The sequence below is a fragment of the Humulus lupulus genome, chromosome 1 (genome assembly GCF_963169125.1).
Source record: "Humulus lupulus chromosome 1, drHumLupu1.1, whole genome shotgun sequence".
In the NCBI taxonomy this organism is placed as follows: domain Eukaryota; kingdom Viridiplantae; phylum Streptophyta; class Magnoliopsida; order Rosales; family Cannabaceae; genus Humulus; species Humulus lupulus.
Window position 1 is genome coordinate 216,802,925 of NC_084793.1, and position 13,627 is coordinate 216,816,551.

Consider the following 13,627-nt stretch of genomic DNA (forward strand, 5'->3'; position numbering starts at 1 on the left):
CTACTTCCAGGTTGTCGATTCGTCTCAACATGAGTTTATAATCCTTAGTACCCTACAGGTACCTCATAACTTTCTTTGCAACTTTCTAGTAGTCTAACCCCGGGTTACTCTGAAATCTTCCTAGCATTCCGACAACAAAGGCAATGTCAGGTTTTGTGCACACCTGAGCATACATTAAGCTTCCAACATCAAAAGCATATGGGATGTTCTTCATTTCTTCCTTTTCAAAATCATTCTTTGGATATTGGCTCAAATTTAATTTATCACCCTTAACAATAGGAGCAACACTTGGTGAACAATATTTTATCTGAAATCTCTCTAAAATTTTGTTAATGTAGGCTTAATGCCAATGACATAAGACGCATCACCCATATCCTGCATCTCAAAGTTCTTTGAGAGAAATTGCTTCACCTCATGTAGCATGCCCCTATCATTGGTTGCAAGAATAATATCGTCCACATATAAAACAAAAAAAAACAAATTTTACTCCCATTGACCTTCTAATATATACATTGATCTATGACATTCTCTTCAAATCCAAAAGAAGAGATGACATCATGAAATTTTAAATACCAGTGGCGAGACACTTGTTTTAAATCATAAATGGACTTCTTAAGCTTGCACACCAAATGCTTACCATCACTAGAGGAGAATCATTCTGGTTGTTTCATGTATACCACCTCTTCTAGGTCACCATTCAGGAAAGTAGTTTTCACATCCATCTGTTGCAGCTCTAAATCGAAATGAGCAACTAATGTTAGGATAAATGTGAGGGAATCTTTCTTAGATACTAGAGAAAAAGTCTCCATGTAGTCAATTCCTTATTTTTGAGTGAATCCCTTAGCATCGAGTCTCGCTTTGTGTCTCTCAATGTTGCCTAATGAGTCTTTCTTTGTTTTGAAGACCCATTTACACCTAGTAGTCCTCGCCCCATTAGGCAACTCAACAAGATCCCACACTCCGTTGCTATTCATAGAATTCATTTCTTCCTTCATGGAATTATACCAAATTTCACCATTATTTGCTATTCATAGCTTGTGAAAACGTTTCTGGATCATTTTCGACTCCAATATTGTATTCAGATTCTTGCAAATACACAACGTAGTCACTAGGTATCGCCGATTTTGTTGTCCTAGTGGATCTTCTTAAGGCTACACCAACAGGCTCTAAGGGAGCGGGTGGTTTAGCTTGTTGTTCAACAATTATAGGCAACTCTTGAACAACTTGATCCATTTGAACTTCATCATCGACTTATGGATCTTCAACAATTGGTTGTGGTGGTTCAACATCCATTTGGACTTCAGGGGTGTTATCAACCACAATCAATCTTGCTCTTAAGGTGGAGGGTTCTGAAGGATCTTTCTTAGAACCTAAGTCCTATGATTGATCACTCCCACCAGTCAAAACATTTTCAAGAAATTTTGCATTCCTTATTCCACAATCCTAGAGCTATGAGACGGGCAATAAAACTTGTAACCTTTAGACCTTTCAACGTATCTAATAAAGTATTCACTTATAGTCTGATTTTTTTTCTTGTGGATTGTATATCCTAACTTCAGATGGGCATCCCCAAATGCGTACATGTTGCAAACTTGGTTTCCAACCTTTCCATAATTCATAAGGAGTTTTAGAGAATGCCTTGGTTGGAACTCAGTTTAATATGTACACGGATGTCTTTAGATCTTCAGTCCACAATGATTTAGGAAGATTAGAGTTGTTGCTAAGCACACTCCGCACCATGTCCATTAATTTTTGGTTTCTCCTTTCTGCAACACTATTTTGCTCGAGTGTACCGGACATGGTATATTGGGAAACAATCCCATTTTCTTTAAGAAACTTTGCAAAAGGGCCAAGTGCTTGTCCATCTTCAGTGTATCTACCATAATATTTTCCACATCTATATGATATCACTATCTTTATTTGCTCGTTGCATTATTTCTCTACTTTAGCTTTAAATATCTTAAAGACATCTTTTAATTTGCTTATTGAAGGATTTAAAATACAATGTTTTTAAGTTTTCAGCCTATTACTAATTTGTTTCTCTCTCTCATTTTTTTACTATTTTTTCTCTTACTTACGTTGACTCCTTCACCTTTCTTTTGATTTCTTTTTTCTCTTTTTTACCATTGTAATGTTAGGCAATTTACTTCCTTTTTTTATAGGGTATTATTTTTATTTAAAATTTTTAGTTATCTCTGTAACTATATATATTTGCTAAAATAATCATTTATATAACTTTATTCTAATTTATAATATATTTGTTAAAAGAAAATTTAGAAGAAAAAAATATTTTATCGAATAAAGATGTTACACCCAGATTTCGGGCATGAGATTGTGATCCTGAAATCTAGGCTCATTATGTGTAAGCTCGAGATGACACGGTCGTCGTACGTCTTTTCAGTTAAACCGTTTCTGTAAACGGCGACCTCGAAGGGCGGGGGGGTATGTAGCCTCGAAAATGCTTCAAGCTCGAAAATAGCATGGTGTGACATTTGGATATATCCTTGAACCATTCCTTGCCTTCCGGAATGGTTCGAGCTCAGAATGTGTGAGTTCGAATGTGGCGACATCGTCAATATCTATTTGTTTCGAGCATAGGCAAAGTTAGGCGGCGAGCTCATGATCGATTGTTAGTCTCGAAGATTTGATGGATCTCGTATCTGAGTTAATCAGTTATATGTGAACATATTTATTGCTGTACAATCTCATTGTTTAAGGGATATTATTTAATCTGTTATCCGATCCCACATTTTATGGGACGTTTCCATGTATGTAGGAAATAATGCATTAAATAGCATTATATTAATTGATTTGCAGAATATCTTCCCGAGATATGTGGGAATGAATTCTGCAACCTCCTCTATAAATAGAGAAGGAGACTCCATTTTTAAATGATCGATTTATGATTTATGGAAAGAAAACTCTGGGCAACTATTCTCTGAAAAGTTTCCAGAAAACTCCCAAGTTCTAATAACATAGACTCGTGGACTAGGTAGATTTAACTGCTGAACCACGTAAAAAACCTCTTGTGTTCATCTTTTTCTATTTCCTCCAATATTTTCTTATTTAATTGCTCTCCTATTTAAGTTCACGAAAAACGGCGTCAACATTTTGGTGTTTTCATTGAGAGCCATTAAACAGTGCGTGAATTTGTTTAGTCAGAAAGCCTCTCGAATTAGAAATGGTTGCAAATGATCCCAATATTCCTGAAGAGGAGATCTTAGGTAAAGCTAAGTACCCCCGGCGCCCTGGAAAACAGCCTATGGTGAGTCTTGATCCCGATGAAAGAAGTGCTTCATCTGACTCTCGGGGACCACTTGCTCCCAGAGCCGACGAGGACATGTACTACAATCCCGAGAGATATGTCCCGATAGTGGAACTTGAAAATCGTCAACTGCATAAGCAGTTGACAAAAGCTAAGAAATGCAATGAAGAGCTAGCCAGACTAGCTGCTGAAGCACATGTGGCTCAGGCCCCACCCCCTCAAGATGCACAGGCTTCGCCTCCGCGGGACGTTCACGTCCCACTGCGTAGGCCTCGAGGACGACCACACAAAAATGTAGCCACCCGAAGAGCAGAGCAACCTCCTCCACCAGCAGAGCAGCCTGCTCCACCGAGACCCCGGAGAGGTAACCGGGCTGAAGGTCCTACCAACTCAACTGCAGAGGCACCAGCCGGAGTAGGGAATAACCGATCCCCCTCAGAGGCTCGGACCCAAAATCCTAGTACTGCGCAGAATGTTTCAGAACCTGATCGAGCAAATTCAGGGCCTTCTAGGCCCCGTAATGGATGGGAGCCACCTTCTCCAATAAGGCATCCACCATCGCCAATAAGGCATCCCTCGCCAATTTGGTGAGATGCGCAACCGGCCCATCGCGACAGGGAAAGGCGAGCTGGACAAAAACATGGGAATAGTGGAACTATTAAGGAGCGTAGGGGTCCCCATCCCGCGAGAAGCCAAGTGTCTCAATCTCAAACTATCGAGACAAGGAGGCCAGCAAGAAACCCATCTCGAAATAGCCATGCAACAAGCCATGTCAGCAAAGGCTCGGGTGACACTAGGTCTGTGAGTATATACAACCCAGAGCCTAGGAATGCTAGAAATCGAGAAGATCACCCAGATTCAAGGGATCATCTAAACCACAATCGAGGGCATGATAATCCCCCGAATCCAGATTTGAGAGATCATCTCAACAGGCGCAAGCACCCCGCGCACGAGGCATGGAACTGGAGTTGTAATCAACGATAACCAGTTCCCCCTGATTCAGGCCAGATCTCTCGTAGATCCAGTCCAAGAAAGGATCGAACAGTTGGAAAGAGCATTCAGGCTCTTGTAGAACGAACGTAGCTTGGAACGGGACGAGGAGTTTGATGAAGAACTCGAGCCTTTTGCCCCGCATATCTCTAGCACCCCATTTCCTCAAGGATTTAGAATTCCTCATGTCCCGCCATTCGATGGAAATTCAGATCCATACAGTCATTTAAGTACGTTCAACACAATCATGCGAGCCAGCAATGTGGGCTACGAGCTCAGGTGCATGCTGTTCCCAGCCTCTCTCACAGGACCAGCAAAACACTGGTTTGAAAAATATAAAAGACAATTGATTGCTTCTTGGGATTAATTATCAAGAGATTTCAAGAAACAATTCAAGGCCATGGTCGGCATTAGACCTGAGGTGTCTACCTTGACCAATGTCCGACAGCAGCCAAATGAGTCACTGAAAAGTTATCTTACAAGGTTTAACTTTGAAGTCTCTCGAGCTCATGACATTGACGACAGTGGCCATTTAATGGCTGTCTGGGCTGGAGTAATGCCTGGAAGTCCTCTCTGGGAAGATATGCAAAGAAAACCTGTAAGGTCCTTAGCCGAGTTCAATCGACGAGCTCAAAGGTTAGTTAATGTAGAAGAGGCGAGGTCAGCATTGAATATGACCTCTCAGCCCATAACTACAACAGCAAACGCAAACTCTGCCTCGACCTCGGTGGACCCTACGACCTCAAAACCCCCTGGGGACAACCCTTCTAAAAGAAAGAAGAATGAGGGGAATAATCCTGAGGCGGCTGGGGGAAAGAAGAAGAAAAAGGAAAGATACTTCACCGTATACAAGGTGTATACCAAGCTCAATGAGTCTCGGGAGAATATCTACCTGGCTAATGAAAACCAGGTCCCTTTCAGATGACCTGACCCCATGAGAAACCAAAAGGCAAAAAGAGATTCCAACAAGTACTGCAGATTCCATAGAGATATCGGACATACAATAGATGAATGCAGGCAATTAAAAGATGAGATCGAAGGTCTAATCTTGAGAGGATATTTGAGGCAGTATGTAGAAATCAGAACCCCAATCAGGCTTCCGCCAGCCAGAGGGCAGCAGCTGCACCACCTGCCCAGAATAACAACTCCCGAGCAAGGGAAGATGAACGACTCCCTCTGATTGATGGAGAAGATGTCATAACCATCTCTGGGGGACCCCATATTGCAGGGTCGGGCAGAAATGCCCAGAAAAGATACGTGAATGAGATGGAAACTAGTGAAGGGTCTCCCTATGAACCTGAACCCAGAGCTCCAAAACAACAAAGGGTTGAATCTCAACCCATAACTTTTACTGAGGATGACGTGTCTCATGTACAGTTCCCTCATAGTGACCCGCTGGTCATCACCCTTCAGCTCATGAACAAGAGGGTACACCGAGTCCTGATTGATAATGAGAGCTCAGTAAATATCCTCTACAAAGCCACTTTAGAAAAGATGGGACTCGCGCTTCACGACCTAAAAGCCTATGCAACTATGTTGTACGACTTTTTAGGATAAAGGATTGCATGTATGGGATCCATCAAACTCCCTGTAACCTTGGGAGACTACCCAGTCTCGATAACCAAGATGATGGAGTTCGTAGTGGTGGATCTTCCATCGGCCTATAACGTGCTGCTCGGGAGACCCGCCCTAGTAGGGTTGGGGGCAGTTTCGTCTGTTAGACATCTGGCCATCAAGTTCCCAACTTATAGTGGCATCGGGACTCTGAAAAGGGACCAGCTCGCAGGGAGGGAATGCTATAGCATTTCTGTTAGAGGGAAAAAGCAGACAAGTGCACAAACACTCTTTGTAATTCAGAATAAGGATGGGACGATCTTCGAAATAGATGAAGAAATCGATCCTAGAATAGAAGAAAGGGATGACCTCGAGCCCCTAGAGAAGCTCGAAGAAGTCCAGCTTGAAGAAGCCGATCCCCCAAAAACTGTGAAGGTAGGGAAAAACCTTTTAGAAAAGACAAAGTAGCAATTAATTTGCTTCTTGAGGGAGAACCAGTATGTTTTCGCATGGTCACATTCAAACATGGTAGGGATAAGTCCGAATGCGATTAGCCATGCACTTAACATCAACAAGAGCTTTCCCCCGAAGCAGCAAAAGCGAAGACTCCTGGACGATGATAGGAAAAAAGCCTTGAAGGAAGAAGTCGACAGATTAAAGGTGAACCGGTTTATACGAGATGCCTTCTACCCTGATTGGGTCGCCAACCCGGTCTTGGTTCTGAAACCTAACGGAACATGGCGAACTTGCATCGACTATTTCGATCTCAACAAGGCATGCCCTAAGGATTGTTTTCCCCTACCTTGGATCGATCAGCTCGTAGATGCCACAACTGGGCATGGTCTTATGTCATTCATGGATTCCTACTCTGGATATAACCAGATCGCCATGCATGCACCGGACCAAGAGCGTACGAGTTTTGTAATAGATAAAGGGTTGTACTGTTACAATGTCATGCCTTTCGGGCTCAAATATGCTGGAGCGCGTACCAGAGGCTTGTAAACAGGATGTTCTCCAAGCAGATAGGTAACAACATGGAAGTGTATGTTGATGATATGTTAGTCAAATCTAAACATAACAAGAACCATGTGGACGACCTCAAAGAATGCTTCGCCGTGTTACGAAAATACAACATTAAACTCAACCCACAAAAATGCTCTTTTAGAGTATCGTCGGGAAAGTTTCTGGGCTTCATAGTTAATGCACGAGGAATAGAGGTTAATCCTGACAAGATCCAGGCTCTAATTGACATGCCCTCACGTCAAAAGCATAAAGATGTCCATAGCTTAACTGGACGGATGGTGGCATTAAGTAAATTCATCTCGAAATCTACAGACCACTGTCTTCCATTTTTCAACCTTTTGAGAGGGGGCAAAAAGTTCGAGTGGACAGAGGAATGCGAGCTTGCATTTCAAGAGCTAAAGAACACACCTCGCAGAACCTCCCATCTTGTCGAAGCCTATCACATGAGAAATCTTGTACCTATATCTCGCTACAACCGAGCACGCCATCAGTGTCGTGCTCATCCGAGAAGATCAAAAGGTACAAAAACCAGTGTACTATGTCAGCAAGAGGTTACTGGGGGCAGAATCGAGATACCCGTTAATGGAGAAGTTGGCTCTTAGCCTAATTCACTCATCTCGAAAAGCTCTGACCTTACTTCCAAGCACACCCCATCCATGTGCTAACTGACCAACCATTACGGAAAGTCTTGTCAAAGCCAAAAGCCTCGGGTCGATTATTAAGATGGGTTGTTGAGCTCGGACAATTCGAGATCACTTGTCATCCTAGAATGACCATAAAAGAGCATGCTCTGGCAGACTTCATTGTGGAATGTACAGGAGTATCTAACGATGAAGTTATAACCCCAGCCCGCGAGCTGTGGAAACTTTATGTCGATGGATCTTCCAACGAAAATGGATCAGGGGCAGGAATCATATTGATCACTCCAACTGGAAGTCGATTTCACTCTGCCTTGAGGTTTGGCTTTGAAGCGTCTAACAATGAGGCTGAATACGAAGCTCTATTGGCAGGACTTCGAATAGCCAAGGAGCTCAGGGCTAAAGCGATACATTGCTATAGTGACTCGCAGTTGGTGGTCAACCAAATCTTAGGGGAATACCATGCTCGTGGAACAAAGATGGCTGCATATTTAGAAAAAGCGAAAGCAACACTCAAAAATTTCGAGTTCTATGCGATAAAGCAGGTTCCCCGAGAGAAAAACTCAAATGTGGACGCCCTGGCCCGACTCGCCACATCCGGCGAGGTCGATGCGCTGAATGTTGTGCCAATTGAGCACTTGTCGACACCCAGTATTAGCGAGCCTGAACAGGAAGATGTCTGCATGATTAACTCCAAACCAACTTGGATGACCCCAATAGTTGATTACCTCGAAACCGACATTCTCCCAGCAGAACAGAACAAGGCTTGGAAACTGATGTATCAGATTCCCAGATACACTATTGTGGAAGGAAGGTTATATCAGAGAGAATATTCTATGTCGTTACTCTGATGTGTGACTCCACCCGAAGCCAAGAAAATCCTAGAAGAAATTCATGAAGGATTTTGTGGAGACCACATTGGGGCATAGTCTAACAAAGAAATATAATAAGGCAAGGATACTTCTGGCCCACTATCAAGGTAGACACATTCGAGTATGTCAAAAAAATGCGATAAACGCCAGCGATTTGCTACAATTTCGTGAGCTCCTCCATCTGAGCTAACTATGATGACCTCCCCATGGCCATTTACGGTGTGGGGAATTGATCTCATAGTCTCATTGTTGATCGGCGAAGGTGGAGTTAAGTATGCAATAGTCGCGGTCGATTATTTCACAAAATGGACCGAGGCCGAACCTCTGGCAACGATTACCTCGAAAAAAGTCTTGGACTTTGTGGTAAAAAACATCATCTGCCGATATGGAATGCCAAGGAAAATAGTATCAGATAATGGTATCCAATTCGACAGTGAATTATTTACCAATTTTTGTGAGAAAAACGGGATAATGAAGAGCTTCTCCTCTGTTGCCCATCCTTAAGCAAACTGCCAAGTTGAAGCTGTGAGTAAGACTCTCAAGAGTTCTATGAAAAAGAAATTGGAAGAAGATAAGGGAAAATGGCCCGAGGAGTTGCCCCAAGTCTTGTGGGCATATCGAACTACGACTCGCACTTCAACAGGACATACCCCTTTTTCTCTGGCATATGGATGAAAGGCCATGTTACCAATCGAGGTCGAAATACCCACTATTTGTAGCCATGCTTATAATCAAGCCTCGAACCAATCCCAGCTTGAAGTAAGTCTGGACCTTATTGAAGAAAGACAAGATGAAGCTCAACTGAAGAACGCATCATATCAACAACAAGCTGCCCGATATTTTAATAAAAAGGTTCGGAACAGGAAATTCAGAGTGGGAGACTTGGTGTTAAGGCGTGTGTTCCTAGTTATGAGGGACCCAGCCGCTGGCGTGCTCGGGCCCAATTGGGAAGGACCTTACCAAATCGAATCAGTTATTCGACCTGGCGTTTACAAATTGGCGAGATTAAATAGAGAATTGGTACCATGAGCATGGAATGACGAACATCTACGACCTTACTATCAATAGTGTAGGAATGATGTCTCCCTGTAACCATGCTTGTTCATCTTTACAAAGTTTTTGTTGATAAGTTTTTCAATTTTGAATAAAGTTCATTTTTGTTTCAATATGTTGTATTTTTTGCAAACTCTCTTAATTTAATAACCTATGGTCACACCATAGGATATTAAGGGGGCATCACTGGTATATATACCATAAGTTTGAAAAAATGAATAACTCAAGCATAGCATACACGAAAACAAACAAATGTTTGGACCATTAACCCGACATAAAAGCTAAAAGTGTATTCTAAAAATAAAGTGTTTGGATGTAACCAAATGCGCGAGCAAAGATAATTTGGACATAACTAGATTATTAAAAATAAAGTGTTTGGATATAACCAAATGCGCGATCAAAGATAATTTGGACATAACCAGATTATTAAAAATAAAGTGTTTGGATATAACCAAATGCGCAAGCTAAGATAATTTGGACATAACAAAATTATTAAAGATAAAAGTGTCTGGATATAACCAGATACGAGCTAAAATAGTTTGGACGAAACTAGATTATTACAAGTGTAAGGATTACAAACCAGATACGAGCTAAATAAGTTTGGAACAAACCAGCTAAAATCAATCGACACAAGTGGGAAAAAATTAACCTACTGCGAGCTAAGTCAATACCGAGGCCGGAGTATTTTGCAACAAAAGTTTCAACCTCACAACTTTGGGGAGCTACCCGAGGACGAGGAAAAGAAACTAGAAAGGCAGGATATAACTAAACTACCTATCTTACACGCCATATAAGTACTTTCGAAGTGCATGGTAAAAGTAAGTTCTGACCTTGACAAATAATGAGATTGGATACAGATATATCTAGCAAACTATGCGAGAATGCATGGAAACTCAAGTCTAAATCCAACATGTGTTTGCATGGATAAAAAAACATAAAGCAGACTTTTAATATAAAAATTGCTTAAAATATTTCGATCAGAGAGATGTAAAGAAAAAATATAAAATTAAGACAAACATGGTATTAAAAATATCAAAAGTAGCTCTCTTACGAGCTGTAAAATGTTTTAGCCTCAAAGGCATGAATAACAAATGCTGTAAACTATTACAAAAGGTTAAGAGGGATGCAGCCCATGATCGAGGTTTAGGAGGCGGGAGCACTCTCCTTAGCCTTCTCAGCATCCTCCTTAGCCTTCCCCCAAGCAGCTTCCTCTACCTCCAGCCGAGCTTGCCATTTGGCCAGAAAATCGTCCTCAAAAGAGCCTAAGAAGCTTGAGTCGAGATCGACATTGCTAGCCCAGATCCTGTACATAGCCAAGTCGACCACCCGATCCTTCCTCTGCTTGAATTCTTCGAGAAGATGAGCCTTTTCACCCTCTATTATCTTGAAGGTGGCCTTTTTCTCCTCCTCGAGCTTGGCATTCAGCTTCTCAAGCTCCTCAACCCTGAAGCTCTTCTTTTTGAGCTCGGCCTTCACCTTCTCGATCTCAGCCTCCAGCTTTGACCTTGCGGCCTTAAACTCGTCAGCGAGCTTGAGCTGGAGATCCTTCAACTCCTTAGCATAGGACATGCTCGTGTGAACCTCATTGTTCAGCTTATAATTTAGCTAATCAACTACAGTAAGAGCCTAACACACAAACAAATCAAGTTAGAGCATGCACCAAATAAAATTATAACAAATAATGAAGTGAGAGAAGTTACCGAGGAGATGAGCTCGGTACTTTTGTCATAAAGGACATTAGAGTCCCGAGCATTGACCAGGAACTGCCATTGAGGAGCCCCAAGACTGCTGATTCTTTGGCCTACTCGAGAAAGGACTTCTGATCCAAGGGTGGCCCCGTGAGTCCCGGCAGCGTTGTCGATAATATACTCATCAGAATGAGTAGAAATCGACAACAGGCTTCCCTAATTGATCGCTGGCTTCTTCGGAACTGAGCCGAGCGTTGGCAGAATCTGAATAGCAGGAACCAAAGGAGGGGCATCTGTCGTAGGAATGTCGACCTGGGGAGTGGGGTCCGCGGCTAGGCTCGTAACAATAGGAACTGGGGGAGGAGGAGTCTTCTCGATCCTTTTAGGGACCTTAGCAGGCCGAACAGAATTTTGTGAGGCTCTCGGGCGCTTGCTATGCTTGGCCCCCTCACCACTGGCGAGCATATTCTCGAGGTCGGAGTCCATAGTACCTGCATGATCAAATCACATTAGAAAACGATCTCAAAATGCTAAAATTACCATAAAGCATACAATTAAAGGAATTAAAGACAAGTGACAAGGAACCCTGCTGGAACTCTCCCCTGAGCTCGTGCTTGGCAACCAAGTAATTCCCCTATCTTCAGAGGAGGCTGGGGGAGTCCCTTCCCTATACGTGGAAGTCAACCTCGAAAGGTCCCTATAGTCTTTTGTCCCGTATTGGACAGCTATTCCATCCCAAACCTCATTCAGACTATACATTGTGTCATATTTCCCTAGCCAACTATCATACCTATGGACCCTATCATCTACCCAAGACCATACATAAAACTTGTTCCTATCATCTGGGCATAAGATCAGGGTGTTGGGTTTATGCTTAAGTAGGGTAGGAGACCACAAGACCGAGCTAAGAATGACCTTACCTCTGTCACTCGAGCTCGAGGCCTCGTCGTTGGCATCATTCCCCGAACACTGACTCATGCGACGCTGAGTTGGAGGTCGTGATTTCGAGCTTCGCCTCAGAGGAAGCTTATCAGTGGGGAGTGGCACAAACTCCCACTTGGTATACTTCTTGTAGGCAGTATCATCTGTTGATTGGTCCTTCTCCAGGAGACCACAGGCTCGAAGCTTATCTTCATGAAGAAGATAAGACAGGGAGAGCCTGCCATATGGAAGCTGGAGCAAAGCCTCTATGTGCTCCTTCATTGCGTCCGTGGGGGTAGGAAGGTGATATTTGGCTGAAGAATGGAACATTATAAGTAATTCGAGCCTAAGAAAAAGTCGAGCATGAAAAGAAATAGGATCGTAAACTTACGGATTTGTCTGAATGAATAATATTTACAGGGAGCCAGGCCGTCTGTCCAAAAGAACGCCTGCTTGACGTTAGGAGGATGGTTGGGTATGTCCTCGAAGATATTCTTCTCCCTGGGGTAACTCGAAAGGTAGTAGAAGCCATCTCCTCCCCGAGCTCGGGAGGGGTTTCTTTTCAAGCAAAAGAGATATAGAATCTCTCTTGGCGAAGGCCCTTCCCACTTCAGCTCGAGGTATAGCGACCTCAGGGCTGACAAGACCCTGTATGAGTTGGTCTGGAGTTGAAAGAGCGCGAGCCCAACAAATTCTAGAAAGTCCTTAAAAAAGGACTTCAAGGGAAATAGAGCCCCTGCCTTCATATTCTCGCGACTCCAGGCCGCGAGCTTCAATTTATTATCATGGCGGTCGTCTCCCGGGGCGTAACAACTTCGTTCATTGGAGGTCGGAGTTCGACACCTCAGCGAGCCGGACAATCCTAGGCCATGGCGAGCTAGGATGTTGGAGATCTGTCCCAATGAAGAAACCGAGCTCCAATAATGTTCTGCCTCGAACATTTCTCCCCTAAACGTAGGAATGGAAGTAGGTTTCGAAGTGGAGGGATGATTTGATGAATCCTCCATCAGTGTGAAACTGAGGTCACACGACTTGAAGGCAACAATGACTTTGAGCTTGGGGTCGAGAGGAATTGGTCTGGGCTCGGGGTCCGGGTTTGGATAGATCGCGACTCAAATTTTTTTCCTCTTTCTCTCTTCGACCTTGTCGATTTGGCATCGAAAGTGAACTCGAGTATCCTCTTGCTCACACATCACTTCGTGCTCACGAATCAGTCGCTGATTCCGAGTAAAGGGCAACTCTGGGCTCGAAGTTGTCGGTGAGTAAGGAATCGCGAGTACTGACCCCCACCATTTTTCCAAATTCCGCGACATCTAGCAAGAAAGAAAAAGGGTGAGGGCCAAGCACATAAGAAATTAATGATAAAAATCAAGATGGTCCGAGGTCAAATGTTCGAAACCATGGAATAAGCTCGATCAAAAGAACGGAATCAGGCTCGGAAGAAACTTGAGCTATTGAAAGAGTCGAGCCCTGAGTGTGTACTTGACGTGAAGGGGAAAAAGTGGATTTATTTTTTAGAATCTCGGATTTTCAGGGAAAAAGTTGGTGGTTACTTAAAAAAGTGATATTTTTGGGAAACGTGCAATTTAAAAACCCTAATTCCATACCCCATTTCTTGGTCTA